Source organism: Ambystoma mexicanum, chromosome 7q, assembly GCF_040938575.1.
Source record: "Ambystoma mexicanum isolate Mex_15411 chromosome 7q, UKY_AmexF1_1, whole genome shotgun sequence".
Lineage (NCBI taxonomy): Eukaryota > Metazoa > Chordata > Amphibia > Caudata > Ambystomatidae > Ambystoma > Ambystoma mexicanum.
The window spans coordinates 1,008,621,824-1,008,644,219 of NC_090941.1; positions in this window are offsets into that span (position 1 = coordinate 1,008,621,824).

Here is a 22,396-nt window from a genome sequence, read left to right on the forward strand (position 1 = left end):
CCCTGGTTACTAGTTGCATACACCATCCACTTCCCGCCTTACCTGAGACTGGGTGATCTGATCCCCACTGTTTCGTTCCCTGGTTACTAGTTCCATACACCGTCCACTTCCCGCCTTACCTGAGACTGGGAGATCTGATCCCCACTGTTTACTCCCCTGGTTACTAGTTGCATATACCGTCCACTTCCCGCCTTACCTGAGACTGGGTGATCTGATCCCCACTGTTTCCTTCCCTGGTTACTAGTTCCATATACCGTCCAATTCCCGCCTTACCTGAGACTGGGTGATCTGATCCCCACTGTTTCCTTCCCTAGTTGCTTGTAGATCCGTTTGCTGACTATTGCCCTCCCTGCCCTATTGTAAGATCCCCTTTGCATTGTTTCTCTGCTCACTAATCTTATTCTTCCCTCTACAATTGTAAAGTACTCCATTGCTTCCTGAAGCTCGGTCTGCACTCAATAAATACCCTAATAAAAAAAGCAAAAGGGTCTGATAATATCAAGAAAAGTGTTTGATGGTCATCATCACAATTAATAGACATGCCGCTAGATCAAGAAATAAATGAATGCATGTTGCTAATATGTTGACCACTTGTATAGGCTTCTGCAGCCAGGAGATCCCTGACAACTCCCTCATTGATGGCTCTTAGTCCTAATACTGTCCACATGTATGCTACTGATGTCTCTTAGGATGAGTTGCCATTTACTATGGGGTATCCCAGGCCAGCTCCTCATCATCCAATATTCCATTGATTTATGACAAGGGCTCAAATTGAAGGTTAAAATCTCCCAAAAGGATGACAGATGCTGTAATTGCAACATTGTTCTTCCTCTGTATGTGATTGTATGAAATGTATTAGTGCCATTCCCAATCGCTGGCCTGTTATACATACTCAATATAAAACATATAATACCACTGTTCAGCCTAATCTGCATTTCCTAAAAATCTATATATCCAGTGTCAATGGATTCAATCATTGCATCTAATGCTGAATCTACCCATATCATAAGGCCCCTAATCGGTCTTCCTCCCATCCTTTTGGATGCATGAATACAATAACAAGAAAAACTCTGCAGACATTCAACCCTAGTTGTCCACGTTTCTTTGTATTTGTATTTGTATTTGTTTATTACTTGTATCGCGTGGCAAACCCTTAGGTAAGTGGGCGCTTGAGAGACTTGAGGTTACGGACAGAGACAGGTATACAGATTAACATCAACAGATGGACCCTGGCTACAGATGGGTCAAGTACTTAAGATACAGGGCAGAATGTACAGTGGCAGGCTGTGGAGGCTGTGCCAAGGCATCTAAGGTGAATGGTAAAGGTTAGTGAATATATTTTAGTGGGGAGGCTTGTTGCTCATCCAGTTTTTTATGCTGGCTTTAAAGATAAGGAATGAGGGTTCGTGTCTGAGGGGGATGAGTAAAGAGTTCCAACATCTGGCAGCTTGAACAGGGAAACTGGTACCTCCTGCTGTTTTTAGATTGTACCTTGGGACCACTAAGTTGTAGGACTGAAAACATCTGGCAGTGCGTGTGGGTTGGTGAATGCAGATTTTGTCTGCCAGGTATTTTGGGGCAGAGTTTGTGAGGCATTTGTGAGTGATGGCCAGGGTTCGTAGAGTGATTCTGTCTCGGATGGGTAACCAGTTGGCATTGTGTCTGTGAGTGGAAATGTGGCATGATCTCGGGAGACTAAGTGCAGCTCTTAGTGAGTTATTGTGGAGTACCTGGAGCTTGTTTAGGTTATGTTCCGAGGAGCCCAGGTAGAGTGTATTGCAATAGTCGATTTTTGAAAGAGCAAGTGCTCTGGCCAGCGTTAAGCAGCTACTTGTGGATAGGTAAGGTTTACAGCTGTAGATAAGTTTATCAGTGTAGGCCGTAGAGGACGCAACACTATTGACCTGTTTTTTGAGAGAGAGAGTTGAATCGAGATTGACCCCCAATGTTTTTATCTCTTTAGAGATGTTGATTATGTTGCCGTCAATGATGAAAGATGAGTATCTGGTATTGAGTTTATTCAGGCGTGCCTGAGTACCATGATCATTAGCTCGGTCTTATCATCATTGAGGCACAGGCCGTTGGTGGCCTTCCAGGCTTGGATTTCAAGATAGATACTATTTAGAAGTTTAGAGTGATGGTCGTAGCAGCACGTGAGGGGGATAATGACTTGAGTGTCGTCAGCATAGTTGCAGTAGACAACACCCAAGTTGTCCAGGCGGTCAAAGAGAAGTTTCATGAAAATATTATATAGTGTGGGTGACACACAGGATCCCTGAGGCACACAATATCGGAGTGAGGTCTGCTGAGGCCGATGGGGAGAAGACTCTGGTAGTCCAGTCAGATAAGAAGGATTTAACCCAGTCGGATGCATCAGAGGAGAATACTGCAGCTGTGGTGAGGTGTTTGGTGAGAATTAGGTGGTCAACGACCTCGAAGGCTGCAGATAGGCCAAGTAGTAAGAGGATTGCTAGCTTGCCATTATCCTTCGCCTCGTCCATTTGGATCTTTAGATCTAGGAGGGCTGTCTCAGTTCCATGTCTGGGTCTGAAGCCAGATTGTCTGAGTCCTAGGAGGTCATTTTCCTCTAAATGTTTCTGGATTTGCAGATAAGCAACGCAATCCAGAATTTTTAGAAGGAACAGGACGGTGGTGATGTTTTTTTTTTTTTTGGTTATTTGGTCTGAGATCTTTATTGGTTATTCCATCTAGCACAAGAGATGCTTCAAGGTGCTATAGTACAGAGGAGTTAAAACATTGTAATATTTTTAATGAAGAAATTAAGAGAGCCACCAATGAATTCACTGGTCAAGGTTTACCCACACAAGCCGATGACAGAGATCACAGCCTGCATGCTGTCGATTTACAATTATACATCTTAAAGATAATAGGCCTCATTACACGGTAGGCGGTAGCCATGGTGCTACTAACACATCAAAATGGGGTAAGACTTAATTCATTTTTTTACAAGAGGGTGGGTGCATACCGTGTTGTAGTAACTTGTAACTTTGATGAACACCAAAGTTCTAAGTGATGTAAGAGGGTTCTTGAAGCTGGTGGAAAGAGATGGCTGGAACCCAACATGGAGATAAACTGGTGTGGGGCTTTAAAGATGTATCTTGAATAAACAAATGTTCTTTACTCTGGCCTCTGCAACATCTTTTCAATGGCGACAAGCAGGAAAATACAGAGTACTAAAGCCCTGACCAAGCTTAAGGCTGCTGATGGTGAGAAGCTGTGTGGTGCCGGATTCCGAATCCATGAACCCGATGATTGGGAGCCAGTGGAGATGGTGAAAAGGCGGGCCCAGTGAGTAGCGGTGTAGGCGAGTGGCGTGGGCCGTGAAAGGTTCAAAGAAGGGAATAGGGTGTATGAGCACACTAGTCATTTCATGCATGAGCGTTAGAGTATGCACCTACGGCGAGTAGAGGGGCAGTGTCACTCGTTGCTAGGAAGCATGTGATCGATGAAAGCAGTCAACTGGAAGGGAAAGAATCAAGTGGACGATGCGCGCTATGTCACGTGTTGCTAGGGAGCACACAGTCAATGGAAGCAGCCAGTTCAAGAGGATGGCATCAGGTGGTGGGTGAGAGCCATGTCGCATGTTGCTAGGAAGCATGTGACAGAGAGAGGCAGCCAATTTTATGTGAACATATCAGGTAGATGATGCAAACCCAGTGATGACAGTCAGTCAATTCCTTGGAAAATTCCAATTGATGTGAGTATAGGATCTATGTGAACTGTGCTGATCATGCCAGGGGCATTGAGAAAGGCACAACTAAGTCATGTGCATTTTCCAAGTGGATTTTTGGAGATGCAGATTTTCTGAGGCTTATAGAGGAACTAGGAAGAGGCTAAAGGTGGCAAGTTCAGGAATAACTCCACCAGCAAGATTTTTGGATAATCCTGTAGAACCCACCAAGGAGTGGGAGGAGTGGAAGGATTTATTCTAGTTTTACTTGTTGGCCCTGGGAGGTGACAAGTTTCTGATGAACGCAAGCACACTGCATTAATGAACTGCCTGGGTAAGAAGACAGTGAGGATAATAAAACATGTACCTGATTCAGAAACCAGGGGTGGTGAAGGAGATGGCATATCCAGAGGAGACATGTACAACCAGGCAATGGGGAAGATGGATGAGCAATATTGTCACAGAACAAACATTGTGGTAAAGAGGTACATATTTTTCTCTCAGAAGCAGATGGCGACAGAACGTGTGGATAGTTTCATTGCAGATCTGAGACCATTAATAGTGTCTTGTCATTTTTCTGGTATTGAAGATGAGTACATCAGAGACCTACTGGTTTTACTACCTCTGACTCAGATGTGCACAAGAAGCTGCAGCAAAGCTTAGATTCCCACCTTAGGAGATGCTTTCCACATAGCCAGTAGTAATGAATTAAGTACAAAGACCATGCAATATGTAGAGATGAAGGAAACAGTGAATGGAAATGGTTGTAAAGAAACAACGATAGAACAAGCGGAGGAAGAGAGGATAATGGCAGCGTTGGTGCTCAAGAAGAAGGACTATTCTGGTGCACATGGAAATACATTTGTAGAAGGTGGATATAAAGGCACTTGTTTGAGAAGCGGAATTATAGGGCACGTGGCTTTGGATCCAGAATGTCCAGCAATATAAGGGGTGTGTTGGAAATGCAACAGGAAAGGACAATTTTGCAAAGAAATGTCGGGCATTTGACGCATGGGGGAAGGGAACTGGATCAGCAAAGACACATATTAATACTGTGCAGGGGAAGGAAGGAAGGGATTTTTCCAAGGTAATAGTGCAGATCCAAACAAGAGTAAAGACTGGAGGGGGCTGTCTGTACTTTTTCCCTGTATAGGCACAGAACACCCCAGCCAAGGCTCTCAATTTGGAAGCAATGGACGAATAGCCAGGATTAAACTTTCAGGGGAGGTGATGCAGGCTGGTACTTAAGTACATTGTTTCCCATAGCCCCACAAAAGAATGTCCACACACTATGTTAGGTGATAACACTGCTTCTTTATATAAAAAAAGGTTGCTACCCCAACATATAGTCATATAAATAATAATACTTTGTACTGTGGAAAATACTATTGAAAGAATGGCAAATATATAAACTCCATGTGGTACCAGGCAATACTTAAATTCAGTCATAGATGCACTAACTGCAGACAGTTTTAAATAAGCATGTGAATTCTTAAGTGAAGAGTAGCAGCATAGAATATGGAAGAAAGGCAGGCTAGCTGTGAACAGTGGAAGAATGCTTTCTTTAGACTAGATATCCAATTCTGTGTGAAGTGCTCCCCGCCTGGGAAACCTGTAATGGAAAAGCTAGGGAGTAACCTATCTTTTCTTTTACAGCCCAGTACAATTATGGTCAATAACTTTCTGCTTTCTTTAAAAGGTTCTACCACCCCAAAGTATGTGAGAGGCCACAGGAGAACAGGATCGAAGCTGAATCTGGGACCCCTGGACGACTCCTGAGGCTAGAAGATGCTCTTTCTCCTCACACTACCTTTGGTGCCTTGACAGGCGAAGTGGATCACTGCATAGATCACATTTGGTCTCGGGTTTCAGAATATTGCGGTTATCTGACTTTTGGTTCTTCAGTGCTGCAGCCACAGCATGGGCCTCTGGATGGGTTATGGTACCCAGAATTGATCACCGGAGTGGACCTCGAACCCTCACCAAGTCTGGACCATATGGATGTCTTTGTTAGCTTCTGGTGGTGAGAAACCCACTGGCATACCATCCTCTGTACTTAATGACTCTGACTCTCTCCAGTGGGAAAAGGTGGTCAGTGATGATGGCAAGGATGTCCTTTGAAATGTTCTTAGGCAGTATGGCACTTTTGCAGCTCCAGGTGTCCAGCAGCACTATTCCAGTGTACCCCTCTTCTGGGCAGTAGCAGCAACGGCTTCCAGCTCTCCCAAAATGCACCTACGGACCCTGGGTGACACGAATGGACTTCTTCAACTCGAGACTTTAGCTTCTGAATAAATTGGTAAGTGAGAGGTCCCCAGATATACACATCTGTTACCCAGCCAGTCGTGCAGAAGGGCATTCATGCAGGCAGGCAGCCAATTAGGCTCACAGGCATTCATGCCATTCACTCCACCCAGACACCCATAAAGAAGAATGTGGATTGGGGTAAGTACCCATCCTTTCAGCACACTACACTGCATTCATGTCAGGTTCAGTCACGGCTGTCTCATTCATTGTGTCACACACAGTGAAACCAGACACCAATAACACAGAATGTGAGTTCACTTCAGACTCCATTTACACAGGTCCCACCTCCAGTGTGTACCCACAACACACAACACCTGGGAAGGCTCCAGTCAGTCTGAGACATATATGGTGTTTCCATCCAACAGCCATTTAGGATGAAGGGACAGAGTCAGAGCTTCTCAGGACTTTTGGAAACAATGTAAAAGGCAAATGAAACCAAGAGGCCACAGGGGCCATCTTTCTTTCTATCAGGAATTCATTGGCTCCTATGGCAGAGCCTGGGTGACCCAAATTGGAGGACACTCAGGCACTGTCACTTCAGCATGTAGCTGCCACCATTCCATACGCTGCTCTGTGGGCAACACACAGGTGCCCAAAAACACACATAATGGGTACAACAGTGTACCCTGACCCATGGGTGCCTTAACGGTAGTCCATGGGTGTTGTTCAACAAAAGGAAACATTAGAGCTGCACTGCCATTGGTCCAGCTAGACCTCAGTGGCAGAACGCATAGAGAAAACACACACAGAGAAGTGGTAGGACATGGTCTAGGAGGCCTTGCCCCTCCATAAGGTATTTACAGCATCACACAAACAATCAACATGATAATGGTGAAGGATGAGGGTAAAGAAGAGGAGGAAGGACCATATCGAACACTGTTGGAGAATATTATTGTTGACAGTGGTCAAGTACACATGCTAGTGGATTCTGGTTTGCCATATGCATTGATTCCCCAATCCGAGTAAGAGAATTAGAAAAGAATGACATTGATCCTAGGCTATGTATGATGCAATATTGGAGTGGGAGATTGGAGAATCAAAGGGAAAGTGTATATTACTGATAAGGGAGATCATCTTCAGAAATGGAGGCACCAAGGGCATCTCAAAATGGAATTGAAACCTGTGCAGAATGTGGATGAGGTTACATATTTGGGACATGTTGTAACTGGGGATGGGTTGAAGCCCAAACCAGAGTTGGTGGAAGTGATAATGGAAGTGAAGGAACCAAGAGACAAAGAACAGTTGGGGTCATTTCTAGGACTCGTAGAATTGTATGCTAAATTTGTTCAAAATGTGTCTGAGAGGATGATGGTTTTAAAAACGGCAAATAGTTTGAGTGGGGAAGTTCCTTGGTTAGGGCATTCTGCTTCATTAAAGAGCCCATTACAAGGGATCCAATATTGTATAGATTTGAGATGGGGGTGAGAACGTTTATAACTGTTGAGGCTAGCCAGAAGGGTTTAGGTGCAGTTTTGAAGGAAAAGGGGACAATTCTGATTGCATTTGTTTCGAAAACATTGAACAAATGTGAGAAGAAATTCTCCATAATTGAGAAGGCGTCTTGGTTATGTTGTTGGGCAGCAAAATATTTGAGATTGCACGTATGGGGCATACAATTTGTGACCAGAAGTGATCACAAGCCGTTGGTCCATTAGTTTTCCACCAGGGGTTCAGCCATGGCTACACACCAAAGAGCAAAGTGTTTGGAAACTACACAAGAATTCAATTTCTTTGTGGAACATGTGCAATGAAGGGACAATATAGTGGCAGACTGTCAAGATTGCTTCCAGAAATGTGTGTTGGGGAAGGAGAACAAGTGGACATTGATATGTGGGTAGAAAATGTTCAGGAATTGGTGGCCGCTGTGGTGCCAAAGGAAGAGTGTATTAGGGCGATGGAGGAGGATGAGGAGTAAACTCAGAAAGGGTATCCAGCAAAGTGGGAATGTGAAATATCCTATAATGTGGTCAAGATGAGTTAGCACCTTTCGAGTGTGGTCTGTCAAGGAAGGAAACACGTATTCTTCCTCCCAGAGTGACAGAACCAAAAGTATCCAATAAGCATTAGGGTATATGGGCCATAGTTTAATCAAAAAAAGGTTGAAGTATTGGTGGCCAGGAATGGATGATTTGGTATAGGTGGTGGTATAGGTGGTGGTTTAGTACTGTCCAGCTTGTGCAGAAGGCATTGGTGACAGGATTAATCTAGGAGCGGGTGTTATGGGAAATGGTTGCAGCATACAGGGTTAGAGCTCACCCGGCTACAGGGTACACACATTTTTATATGATGAAGAGAAGGGAAATTAAGTCTCATTTCAATCTTCCCTGGAAGGGGGGTCAGGGAAAACAAATTGGATGAGGCTGCAGTATTTGAGAAGGCATGCAAATATCAAACAGGGTAAAATAGAAGCTATGATGGAAACAGAAGTCAAAGACAAGACAACAGCTGTGTGTTAGAGACTTAATGAGAATTAGGAAACCAGTCTGAGTGAGGAAACAGGACTTAATGTATTTTGATCATAGAAGGGTGGTGTGCATGAGTCAGATTTCATAGGTTTAGATGATGGCCAAAAGTGGAATAAGAGGAGAATGACCAAATGTGATGAGTGTATGAGCATGGCTGGAAATGAGGAGAGCCAAAGATTTGGAAAGCAATAGATAGTGTGTGGTGAGGGATGTAGCTGTGGCAGGGCCGGCTCATCCATAATGGGCGAGGGGGTGTTGACCCACTGGGTCTTGGCCCCCTCTTGCCCATTATGTAGGAGCCAGCCCAGTGAAACACTGAGTGTTTCCCTTTGACAGTTACAGTTCCCCAGCCACACAAACTCAATGAACCATGAAAGGCTGGGGGTGTTTTACTTCCCCATCCCTGCATAGCTCATTGGATGCTGGCTGGGGAACTGCATATCTGTATGTGCGAGAGGGCACTCCTGTACCTCCTCGCACATACAGGCCGAGTAGGCTGGAGTGGGGCATCTCATCACCGACGCTCAGGCCCTTGCATGCATTTGCATGAACCAGGAAGCTTCCTGATTCCTGTTCATGGTAACAGGGGCTGGAGCTCTGTAGAGGAAACCTCAGGAACCGTGGCAGAAGGTATGTTTGTTTATGTTCATGTCTTTCCTACTGAAATTATGTGCATGGATGCGTGTGTTGTTAGCTGAATGTATGATGCTGATGTGAATGAGAGAGCGCTTGCTGCGTGTATGTTATGTAAATGTGTGTGTTTGTAAGCGTGAATGCTTATGTTATGAATGAGTGCATGATGATGGTTGTGTGAATGAGAGAGTGCCTGCTGTGTGTATATTGTTTAAATGCGTGTGCTTGTATGTGTTAAGGATTCTAATTGGGCGTCACACACCGTACCAGGACCCTTGCCCTTAGCCTAGGATACAGCGCTCAATTAGAATACTTTTTCTTTATTTCCTAGAATTCAAATTGAGCTGGCACCCAACCCGTCTCACACCCCCTTTTACAAATACCCTGTGTAGCAATGGACCATGAACCAGGCCGGTTGGTGGGAATACAATATTTATTTATTTTAAATTCAAGGAAAATCACACCACTTTAATTTTGGGCAGCAATCACCAATAGGGTGATAATTACAATATAAACTGATGAAATACGCTTGCTTGACCTTCTACTAGAACATATCCAAAGCACAGATAAATAGGAGCAATTGTACTTTTCTGGTAGATAGCACCTGAGTTAAGATTTCCCCCTGCAATGCTCCCTCAAACCCCAACTAATCGAATTTTGAGTGCATAGAAAGGAGCAGCAAGGAGTCAGGGATACTAGGCAGCAAACGGAATTTAAAAATTCAAAATTGTGTTTGAAAACCATTACAATTGCATAAATGACAATCAGAATTGCAAAATAATTAATTTATATATGCCGTTTTTTACATGGGGTGAATATGATTTCTAACAATATCAGCAAAATAAGAACACTAGCAACTACAAGGCAAGGTATAAACAAAGGGCATAGAGTTAAAAAATCAACTTGAAAGTAAGAACACAGGGCAACCAGAATTACACGTTGGAAAGTTGCATTTTCTGCTTTTTACAGTTTTAAATGTCAAAACGGTTTTGAAAGAAACGGGTCAAATTGACAGAATCGTTATGCGGTTTATAGGCTGGGTGGTAGATGCACATCACAGGGATAATGTAAATGTTAATGTTAAAGGACATTTGTACCGCGCACTATCACCACCGAAGTGGTCCCCTGGTGCTCTGGCGGCTCTGAAAAAGGGGAGGAGTGGGCTGGGTTAGTGGGAATAAGCTGGAAAAGTGCAAGAGAGCAGTGATGTGCTGTTGGCAGCCTCAGCCCGGTGGGTCCGTTGGCTGGGCTTGGGGTGTTTTATGGTCCGTAGTCGTTGTGTGCTGTTGTGCAAGTCTATGTGTGGTTTGTTTTGTTGTTGCATTGTTGTGAAGTCTGTGCGGATTGCTGCGTTTTAGGTTTATGGTTGTGTTTGGTTATAGTTTGAGAGGTGTATGCAGAGGGATGGAATTGTTAGTTGGTTGGTTAGTTGGCATTGCTGTCCTTGCAATTGTGGGATTCCATCTGGGTGCGGTACATGCTAACAGTTATATTTCTATCTGGATGTCGCTCCATCTAAAGTTCAGAATTCCATACTAGTATGGCACATGCCAACAGTCACACTGCGTCCGGATGCGACGCAAGCTAGGGTTCAGAATCCTGAGTGTGGTGCATGCTAAGAGTCACATTTCTATCTAGATGCGACGCAAGCTAAAGTTCAGAATTCCATACTAGTGTGGCACGAGCTAACAGTCACCTTTCTATCTACATGTGACGCAAGCTAGGTTCAGGATTCCAAGTGTGGTGCCTGCTGAGAATCACATATGCTAACAATCACATTTCTCTCTAGATGCGACGCAGGCTAAGCTTGAGAATTACATTTAGGTGTGGCATATGTTAACAGTCATATTTCTGTCTTGATTTGGCACGGACTAAACTTGAGAATTCCTCTAGGTGTGGCATATGCTAACAATCACATTTCTCTCTAGATGCGACGCGGGCTAAGCTTGAGAATTCCATCTAAGTGTGGCATATGCTAACAATCACATTTCTCTCTAGATGCAACGCGGGCTAAGCTTGAGAATTCCATCTAAGTGTGGCATGTGCTAACAATCACAATTCTGAAATTCCATCTAAGTGTGGCATATGCATTTCTGTCTGGATTTGCGTGCCAAAGATCACAATTTTGAAATTCCATATAGGTGTGGCATATGCTAATAGTCACATTTTCCTAGATTTGGCGCAGACTAAACTTGAGAAATTCCATCTAAGTGTGGCATATACTAACAATCACATTTCTGAAATTCCATCTAAGTGTGGCATATGCTAATAGTCACATTTTTCCTATATTTGGCGCAGACTAAACTTGAGAAATTCCATCGAAGTGTGGCATATGCTAACACTCACATTTCTGTCTAGGTTTGGCGCAGACTAAACCTGTGAAATTCCATCTAAGTGTGGCATATGCTAACAATCCCATTTCTGAAATTCCATCTAAGTGTGGCATATGCTAACAATCCCATTTCTGAAATTCCATCTAAGTGTGGCATATGCTAACACTCACATTTCTGTCTAGGTTTGGCGCAGACTAAACCTGTGAAATTCCATCTAAGTGTGGCATATGCTAACAATCCCATTTCTGAAATTCCATCTAAGTGTGGCATATGCTAACAATCCCATTTCTGAAATTCCATCTAAGTGTGGCATATGCTAACAATCACATTTCTGTCTAGATTTGGCGCAGACTAAACTTGAGAAATTCCGTCTAAGTGTGGCATATGCTAACACTCACATTTCTGTCTAGGTTTGGCGCAGACTAAACTTGTGAAATTCCATCTAAGTGTGGCATATGCTAACAATCACACAGATTGGAATTCGAAAGTGAAAGAGTTACTATAGCCGGAGAACTGGATGAGATTTTCAAGGTGAAAGGAAATTCGGTTTTAAAAATAAAAGTAGTTAAAAGAGAAAATTGTTTTTTAAAAAAAAGGACATGTTTCACTTAAACTAGATTTAGTGGCTAGATTATTCAAGAAAGGCACGGTACGCTCCACGGTTAATTTGCAAGGTTAACCTTTTCACCCCGTGTTCAGCTCTATGTGGGAATTAATTACATTATTCAAAATATGACTAAGGATTTATGCACGACAGAAATGAATGGAAGAATTGCGCTAACACTAGAAAATCAAGGAACAGAATACACGAAGGACTCAGACTATCTTCAACAAGTTATCAGGGTATGGATGAGATTACCTAGAAGGTGGAACAAAGACAATGTATCAAGATGGGGTATACTATGTGTTGCTATGGGATGGGTAATACTCACAATCAGCACTTGAGTTTCTGGACAGCGAGGCAATATCTGGTCACTGGTTACAGCAGCAGGGCTCTTCTATAAGGAAATAGCTGGGCCTGTCTGGTCACTGGAGGTTACTGGAATTTTCAGTGAGGTTTCTTTTTCAGGATCAATGGTCCTGCCTGGATAGGGTCAGCTATGCTTTGGCCTGGCAGTGGAATCAGGAATCTAGATTCTGGCAGGATGAATATGGAATGTCTGGATATGCAGGAGCTGGAAAATTCAAACGTGTGTCCCTTTTCTCAGTGAGCCTCTACCTTTTATAAGGTGGGTGACTTCACAGGATTTACAGTTGGGCAACTAAGCCAGGCCTACCCCTAAGAATTGGATAGGTCAGCCTATGTTATGTTGCCTCTTCCTTAGAGGCAGATTGAACTGAAGGAGGGGACTGAGTTCATTTGGTGTGTTTTTAAGAGGTACAAAGCCATCCCACATTCACTTTTGCCAAAATCAGTTTAGGACATAATATTGCACATTTTTACGTAGTGGCACTTCCACAAATCATACAGGCAAAATACATATTCCACACAGAGCATAATACTCCAACTCCCACGTTTGTAGGACTTTGTTTTGTCCTTCTAATAATTTTTCATCATTTTCAGTGAGAAATATTTTACCTAAAATTCTATAACTTTATACATGTATACCTATTATCATAAGGCATGTTAGTATTGAATTTTAAAGTGGTACCACATACACTTTCCTCAGAATATACAATTTTCCATCATTTCAGTCTCCAACATGCTAGAGAAGGCTACCACGTCTTAATTTAAAGCCACCAAAATTGCATTTAGACTGTAAAACTTTTACATTCTGGTGTGGTCTCGTCGCAGAGATAAAAAGTCTTAAAGTTTATTAATAAAATAGTCTTTGGAGCCAGATGGCCAGCATTGTCTCCCAAATAAGGGCATAACTTCCAAGGCTGCTCTGGAGCTGGATTTGAAGCCCCCCAATAGAAGTTGAGGGGAGGTGTTATTTGCAATTTCACACCTAAGGGTTCTGGAACTCTATTGTAACAGGCTCAAGCCCAGACACAAAGTATGACAGGAGTTTGATATGTCCCCTCTTGGTCCATTCAATATTTCCAGGGGGTGGCTCCTTTTGGGGTAAGGCCACTCCTGTTGCCAGCACACAGATGTCCTTTGAAGCCAAGCAGGAAAACATGTTTTGCTGGTTCCCCAGTACAGATAAGCATTTAATTAGTATTATTTTTTTTTTTCCTGAGCCAAAAGCAAGGCTGTTGGAATAAAACATTATAATAGATTTCAAACAACCCCCCCCTTACATTTCGAGGCAAGGACAGGGCCTTATTCAACATTACACTTTTAAAACAGACATTTTTCTTGTTTGCTTGCAAAAGCAACCCTTTTTACACATGTGGAATTCTGCTGGGCTGTCACAATCAAATGAGGCCTTCTTGCATTCATTTTCTGAATATTTCCAAAGCCCCAGTCATGTTTCTAATGCACAAGCATCTGTCCAAATAAAGATCCTTTGAAACTGACATATGCAGAGATATAGGCCCTCATTAGGACCCAGGCGTTAAGGGGTTTACGGCGCCGTAAACGGCGCCGACCCTTAACGCCTGATTCCAAGGTCCCTTTGCGGGATGGTGATTTTAACACCTGCTTTTTGCAGGCGTTAAAACCCATGCCACAAAGGGACCTTGGTGCTAATTACGCCACCGTAATTTACGGTGGCGTAATTAGCGCCTTTCCCCATTCCCATTATGCCCTATGGGCAAAAATGGGAATGGGGAAGGGTAAAATGGGAAATGGGGATTTACCGCCCCACTCACCTTGGAATGGGGCGGTAAATCCGCCATCCACCATGGTGTAAACATAGTTTACACCATGGTGGTAAGGGTACGACCCAGGCGGTACCTTACCGCCTGGGTCGTAATGAGGCTGATAGTGTTTCTTTTGAAGAGTTTGTCTGGGATATTTTGTAGCAAAATATCAAGCATTTTTCCGTAAGGCTGGGAATACAGTTGTTTGTGATTTCACAGATTTTTGCCTGACACAGCCTGTCATTCAGTGAAAAATGCTTTCTTTTGCTGGAGCACAACCTGAATATGACTGGGCATTGCTGGGTATCACTAGATCAGGACTGTGTATTGTTTAACAGATGAAAAAGGGCATCAGGCTGCATCATTTTAATGAAAACTATGTCCTTTTTTCATGGGAAATTTTGGCGCTAGCAGCCAAGCAGTGCTGCTTTTCAACTCTCTTCTTTGGTGCACATCAGGAAACAGACTTCCAGCCTTTTTGGGTGTGTTCCCGGTTTCATCTAGCCCCATATGTGCTTGGCAAAGACAGTGCAGCCATTATTTTGGTGACTGCAAAATGCAGCTTTTAAGTCAATGTGATATTGCTCAACAGAGCCGGCGCAGCCATTTTGCTGGTAACTGCTGAAGTGCAGATCGGTGATGGAGGGGAATTCTGCTGGGTGGGTAAATGTACCCCACAAATCCCCCCCGACACTCCTGAGACTTCTTGTTAAGGGAGAGTAGGGCAAAGTGGGATTCATCAGGTGGAGTCCTTCTTCCATCAGGGAGCGGTATGCCACAATCCTTCAGTTGTCTTTTGTTGGAGTGTGGAGCAACACCCCCAGAATTTCCTTCAGTCTTTCATTTCCAAGTCCCCGGAAGTCCTGCTTCATAATGAGGATCAGAATCAGTACTAATCTAATGGATTAATAAAGACAGGTTTCAACATTTTCCCACCGACTGTCTTCCCGGAAAGTTGACAGCAGTGGGACACACATACCTTACGGTCATTCACACAATTAGACAATAACAACAAATGATTCCTTACAAGACAAAGATAACTATTGATACTTTACTAGGGCTTTGGTGATATCCTTTTGCAATGACAATGAAAAATAAATACTCCATGTTAGATAGATATACCTATGAACCTACCTGTTCCCTTCTGGTTCTATTTTATCTTGTTCTCATTTTCCATATGTCTCATCTATTTGATCTTCTCTGGGCTCCTCAATCAACTTCAAAGTGTGTCTGGTGTGACAACTCTTTTACTGATTAATATGGATCCATTTCTCTTCTGACAACACTCCTTTGGGGATGCAGATTCTGTAGGAGACAGGTGAAACTTTATCTACAATTTTAAAAGGACCGCGCCAGCTAGGGAGTAATCTGCGCTCCTTGGTCTGGTTCCTTTGGAAATTGTACAAGTAGACCCTGTCTCCTACTTGGTATTCCTTTTTGTTTGTTTTTAAGTTATATTGAGTCTTCATCCTCTCTTCAGATTTTTCCAGATTCTGCTGAGCGCACCAAAAGCATGTTGAAGGTGTTTTCTTAGATTCTCAAGATACTCATGTGTTGTGGAGGCATTTATCAGTGTCTGCTCTTGTGTTCTGTAGAGCAGATGCTGAGGTAGCACCATCCTTCATCCAGTCATTAGCTCAAATTGAGATATCTTGGTCACCGAAGATGGTGTAGATCTGATGGCCATCAGGACAAGCGGTAATCGGATGTCCCAACTTGATCCAGAATCTATCACAAACTTTTTTAGAATGCTCACAATTGTTTTATTGTACCTCTCAACTTACCCACTAGAGAACAGGCGGTATGCGATGTGAAGTTTCCTTTTTACCCCAAGTATCTCCCACATCTTTGTCATCACTTCGCTGGTGAGTGACTTCCTCGGTCTGACTGAATCCTTTGGTGTAGGCCAAACGTGAGAATATGTGTTTGATCATCAGGACAGCTGCCGTTTCTGCCTAGCAATCTGGGGCCCGGGAGTCATTCCACGCATTTGGTAAACAAGCACGTTATAGTTGACATGTACTTGTTCCCCCTAGAGGAGCGAATCACGGTCCCAATGAAATCTACTTGTAAATCTGACTAAGGCAGTGCCATCCCCCTCTTCTGGAGGGTAGCTCAGTGTGCAATTGAAGTTGGCTGAAATTGTGCAAACACAAGACACCCCTTCAAATATTGGTGAGGTCCTGCCCCATGTGTGGCCAGTATGCAACCTCCCGCAAGATTTCTAGAGTAGTGTGAAACCCCCAATGACCGGCTTTGGCCATGTCATGGATGTGACTTAGCATCAGGCTCCAGAATTAGGTAGGTACCACCCACTGGTCACAACCAGAGATGGATCTCCTTACCAATAAACCGTCTTGGATTCAGAATATTTTGGGACAATTCATCAACACCCTAAGGTCCTATTTCCCAATGTTATCGGTATCTGTCACAGGAAAGTTCTCAGGGTCCTCAATGTGTTGATAACATTTCCCAATAATCGGATCCCCTTTTTGTGCCGTGATGAAATCAGCATCTGGGTCTCCTTACTTCACTGTGCAGTTGAGAGTTCATTGTGAGCATTTGTCTGGGGCCTAGTGACAGCAGTGACCTGGATAGATTTCCCCCAACAGGGACTCTATCTTAAAGAGATCCCCCTGGCTGGCTCCAGTTTTGGCCAGCTGATCAGCTAGGTCATTTCCAGTTTTGTCTGGCCCCCTCTATTCTGGAATGACCCTTAATCTTCTTCCAATAGATGGTCATCACATTAGAGGTGACCAGATGATCAATATTTTGTATTATCTTGCCATGTTTGAGTTGTTTGTTATTAGCACACAGTATGCCTCTGGTTTTCCAATTTATCAAGTGCTCCACGAATCCGTTCTGGACATAATCTGAATCAGTGATTATGACCCGTTCATGGAGTTGGTGTTGGACGGCAGTGAGGATGGCCTGATGAACTGCCATCAACTCCCCACCACCTGACTACTGCGGGGATAGATTTTGTACCCAGCGGTGGGTTCCGGGGCATCATTCACCCAGCCTTTCCCAACGCCGGCCACCAGTTCCTTTTCTCCGTTGTTGTCAACATGGTAGGAGCACCCGCCCACATAAACTGTGGGCATTCCCTTGCACTTGTCTTCTTCATAGACTTTGTCCGGGGAATTCAGGCACGCCTCCATGTTGTCCTGGGTGTTAAGACTTTCGTCCTCGAGACAGTTTTCTCCGGCACAATCATGCAAGTCAGCCAGACCTTGCGCAAGGGGACTCTTCTTGTTTTGGCCATATCTAACCTCCACAGGAAAGCCTTGCATTGACAGAATCCAGGAAGTAATTCTGGAATTACTCACATTTCCAGCCCGGATTCTGTCACTTTGGAGGTATTGCAAAGGCTAGTGTGGAGTCTCCACTATGATGTGTTCCCCCTGGATGAACGGGTGGTGATTCTTCAATGCCCACACCGTTGCCAGGTGTGCCTTTTCACAATCGTTGAATTTTTCCATCACAGAAGATAAAGTCTTATTTGGATAGGAGATTACTTTATTGACCTTGTCATGCTTTTGATATGATACTGCTGTCAAGCGTGAATTCAAGAACCCTGTCTCCAAGAAGAACTCCTTGTTTTTGACAGGGTAAGCTAGACAAGGCACTTGTGAGAGACTTCTTTTGAGTTGCTTTACTGCCTCGGCTTGTTCTGGACCCCACTCCCACTTGACCCCTGCTTCAACAGATGGATCAGGGGTCTTGTGACCACTGCGTAATCCTCAATGAACTTCCTAATATAATTTAAGTCCAAGGAAGCTTCTTAGCTCACGTGAGTTTTGGGGTCTTTTAGTTTCTGGAGTGCTTCCACTTTCTTCTCCTGGGGACAGAGTCCCTCAGGAATTATTTCATGTCCCAAGAAGTTGACATGGGTCCTGCACCACTGTGCCTTTTGGAAGGACAGTTTTGCTCCGGGAACCCTCAACGGGGTCAGAACATAACAGATTTCCGCTATGTGTCTCTCCTCCACAGTTGAGCATTTTATCAAGACATCATCCACATAGGCAAAGTTACCCCTTTCACCCAAGTCGGGCATGGCCTTGTGTAGGAAGATGTTGAATTCATTGCCGGAGTTTATGTATCCGAAAGGAGTCTGGGTCCATGTGTACTGCTGCCCCCCGAAGGTAAACACCAGTTTGAATTGGTCCTCCCTACAGTACACTTTTGTCAGGTCAATGGCAGTGTATATCTTTGACCCCTGGATCTGGGCCAGTCCTTGGTCAATGTATGGGAGAGGCCATCGGGACATGTGGACCCATTTATTTAGCTACCTAAGGTCTGCACAGAGTCTCCATTGGCCATTTGGCTTTAAAATACCCAGCACCGGATTATTAAAGTTGCTGTGGACTGTACAAATTATCCCATGTGTCTCAAGGTTTATGATCATTTCTGTCAGGGACTACATGGATGCGAGAGGCAAGCGATATTGCTTCACAAACACAGGAGTCATTCCAGGGTCCGTGGGAATTGTTGTAGTATGGATCTTGGTGTGACCACAGTTGTACGAGTCCACAGCAAAGATATCTTGGAAATCTAAGAACACCAGTTCCAACTTTTGCTTTTGCTCCGGAGTCTCACAGGCATCAGCTAGGTTGACCCGCTCTTCAACCATTTGCCTGAAGTTTGGAATGACTTCAGGTTTTGCTATCTCAGCAGCCTCCTCCAGTTGGGTGGAGAGGTCTCTATTTAGAGTATTGACTTGGACAAAGGGTTTCAGGTAGGAGAGGCAGTCATTGTGGACTTGAAATATCACCTCATCCTGCCTGATGTCTCAGGTCACCTCTTCCTCCCCATAAGGGCAGGAAGAGTACACCAGGAAATTCCCCCTTTGCCGGGTGAAGATCCTGTCTGGTGGTATGTCATTGTCACTGTCGTTGTCAAAGCAATCATTGGGGATTGCTTCTATCAGTTAGTTTCCTAGATCAATGGAAAAATGTCGGTCGTCAAGTGCCACTCCAACAATGGTGCCTGCGCCCAGTGTGATACTCCTAGGGTCGCTGTTATCCATCAATATTGGAATGGTGTTGGATTTAACCCCAACCACTGCTGTTGGAGATGGCCATTGAGATGTACATATGTGTCAGGATTTTGCAGTTTCTTTCCTCTTTAAAAGTTTAATTCAAGTGGGAATTGTCGGGTCCGTACTGGGATGGTGACCTCCTCTCTAATTTGAACTTCAACCACATACGGCACCAATTGGGCTGACCTAAATGCTTTCTCTGAATCATCAAAGCCCATGGGATTGCCCCCTAGTCAGGACCAGGCCTTGTAATTTATCAAGTCCAAATTAATTGCAAACCGATTGCGAATGTCACTGCCTAAATAGAATGCAGCAGAGACATCTCTCACAACCCAACAATTATGTTCTGTGCTTTTGTCACCTATAGAAATTTTGAGCATACACCTGCTAGGCAGGAGATGTTTGAAATTGGGAGTTCCCAGGCCCATTTCCCAATTATGAATCAATTTAAATGTGGGAAAGGCTGGATCTTTTGGGAGCTTTCGGCACATGGCTTCGCTGTAAAACTCTTTCCGTTGTTCACGCACACTGTGGTGAGAACAGACTCCTTCTGCTCATTTAACTGAATAGGGATGAACAACTGTTCTCAGATTTTCTGAATGTCAGCTAAACTTTGAGCTGGTTTCTCATCACTTTTGACTATGGAATTGGGATTTGCAGATTGTGAATCAGTATAAAATGTAAAAGTATTTCCTTCCTGTGTGGAATGCCACTTGAAACTGGAAGGAAGGTTCATTTTCAGGAATGGAGAGGAGTTCCCATCACCAGTTTGTTGTCCTGCAGCAATTACTGTAACGTCGAGTATTGGATTATTCTGCAAATGAAACTCAATATAATGAGATTTCTGTTAAACCATGTGGCATGTGCCATTTAAACTAACATGGCTGACACTCTGTTTTAATTTTATTGGCTGGCTAGTCTTAGTCCAGAGGACCTTGTTCACACAGTCTATTAGGGGAGACAGCCTGCGAAGCATGTCATTCCCTAATAGACAGGGGGTTCCTTCTGGAGTCACAACTATGACCGGGTGTTTCACCTTATGTCGCCCAATTTTTATTTCCAAATCCGCAGTCCCCTCGACAGGAATTTCATTCTTGTCAAAGTTCTGGAGTAGCCCAGGAAGAGGAGAGGGGTGAGGGGAACTAGTGTCTCTCCCCCTTCCTGAATTTAGCTGTTCAAAGGCCCTTTTTGACAGAAGAGTGGCTTGGGATCCAGTGTCCACCAGTGCTGAAAATGCACATTGCCCTTTCATTCGAACGTGGACATAGAATATTTCCTCCTTCTCCTCAAGTGGGCAAAGATAACGGGCATTTTGGGCAAGCTGGGTGGTCAATTTCTACTCCGACACAGTGGAGTTTGGCCAATTTTCTGTGCCGGAGTGGGGAATATGTAATAAAAATTTGACATCCTGAAATAGATTTGATTTCAGAATCCCGTTTTTCCCATAGCACTGTGCTTCCCCCTCTTACCTTTAGGCAGTCACTAGAACCAGTTTGTGGGGAGGATCCCTCCATTAATATTTTTCTCTCAGGATAACCATTCTGGGGTTCTGGGATCGGTGACTGTGAATCAGTCCCCATACCCACGCAGTCTTCATTCAGATCTCTTGGGACCCATTTTTCTTTGGGAGGAATTTCCCAATCCTTGAAGGAGAATTTTTTTCCCCAGAATCCTCTAAGGATTCTTCCCTTTCAAACTGGAGGACACTGACTCCACAAAATGGGCCTTTTTGATATCTTTATTTCTCCTACCCACCCTCTGTTCCCTGGGTTGCAGATTTTCGGGAGCAAGAGATTTTAGTTCCAGTTCCGGGGTGTCCAGGGGCTTTTCACGGGTGAGGAAGGAAGCTTTGTCTAGGGTTTTACACCCCTCTTCCCCCCGTGCCACCTCCTTGGGAACCAGTGCATTATCGGGGTTCTCTCCCTGTCATTGTTGTGGGGTGCCAGACCCTTTAGTTTGCGGGGTTCTGAGCTGTCATGTTCATCTGAGTGTTCTGCTGAGCCCTCAACATGTGACCAAGATCCTGCGTGAGGTTCTGGACCTGGGGCTCCAGTTGGGACACCCATTCCGGGTGGTACAGGGGGTCTTTGTTCATGCCTAGGAGGTTCACAGGAAGGGTAACTATCCCTTCTCCCGGATTACACTGGGTATTGGGGATTTTGGTAACCCTCCACCCTTGGCCTCCCCTCTCCCAGATTGGGTAGTCTGGGATCCTGAAAGCGGGGAAAGAAAGGAGGGTTGTCCTGCAGGTTGGGGTTTTGTGGATACCGAGGAAAGAAACCCCAGGGCAGTACTTACTGGGTTGGATGCCCCCCCTTTGGCTGGGGGAATCCAAACATACCACAAGATAGGCCGGTTGCCATTGTATCTGGGACTTATATAAACAGGAGAGTTAGGGGTCCCATTGGTGGGGTTACCTCCCTGTCTGCCACCTGTTGATGATTATTTCGAAGGCCTTCATAGCTTCATATTTAGCTTGTTTTGAGTAGGTGCATTTTTAGGCCCCCCCATTTCTAGGTCCAAAATGGGGCAACCTTCAACTCCGCCACCTTAGCAGCAGCAGGGGTGTTGGTTGGTTTGAGGTTTTTTACCTGATTTTTATTTTCTGCAGGTTTTTGGACCTCATAGATCCAGGTAGCCTGCTCTATTACCTAGTCCAGGGTCCTTTTCCAGGAAAATCCCTCACCAGCTGGGTCATGATGTATTTTGGGAGCGCATGAAAGTAGGTAGTTATAAACTCTCTGCTATCCGTGCGCACCTTCCTGGTAGTTTGTGCAAAGGCGCGTTTATGCTCCTGCACAAATTCTCGTGGGGCCTGATCTTCTCTAGCCCAAAATGTAGGCAGCTTTGTGAACCTCTTGGGGGTTTCTGTGGGCGGAAAAGTGTTTCAAGATGGCCACCCTGTAGGTGGACCATCTTGAATGGTTTTGGTCTTCCAGTCCAGCAAAGAAGTTGGAGTACTCCAGAGAGAACGTCCATTTATTTATTTATGAAGCATGCCATTTGGCATAATCTATGCAGTTCTGGCTATCTTTAAGGTGAAAAGTGTCCATCATTTGTTCATAGAGTTCCAAATGCTCCCAAACAGAATATTTTGCGTTTTTGTGGTACAGTGTTATGAAATTCCTAATGGCCTTGATCTGCCTAATGGGGTCTTTCACTATAACTCTTCTCT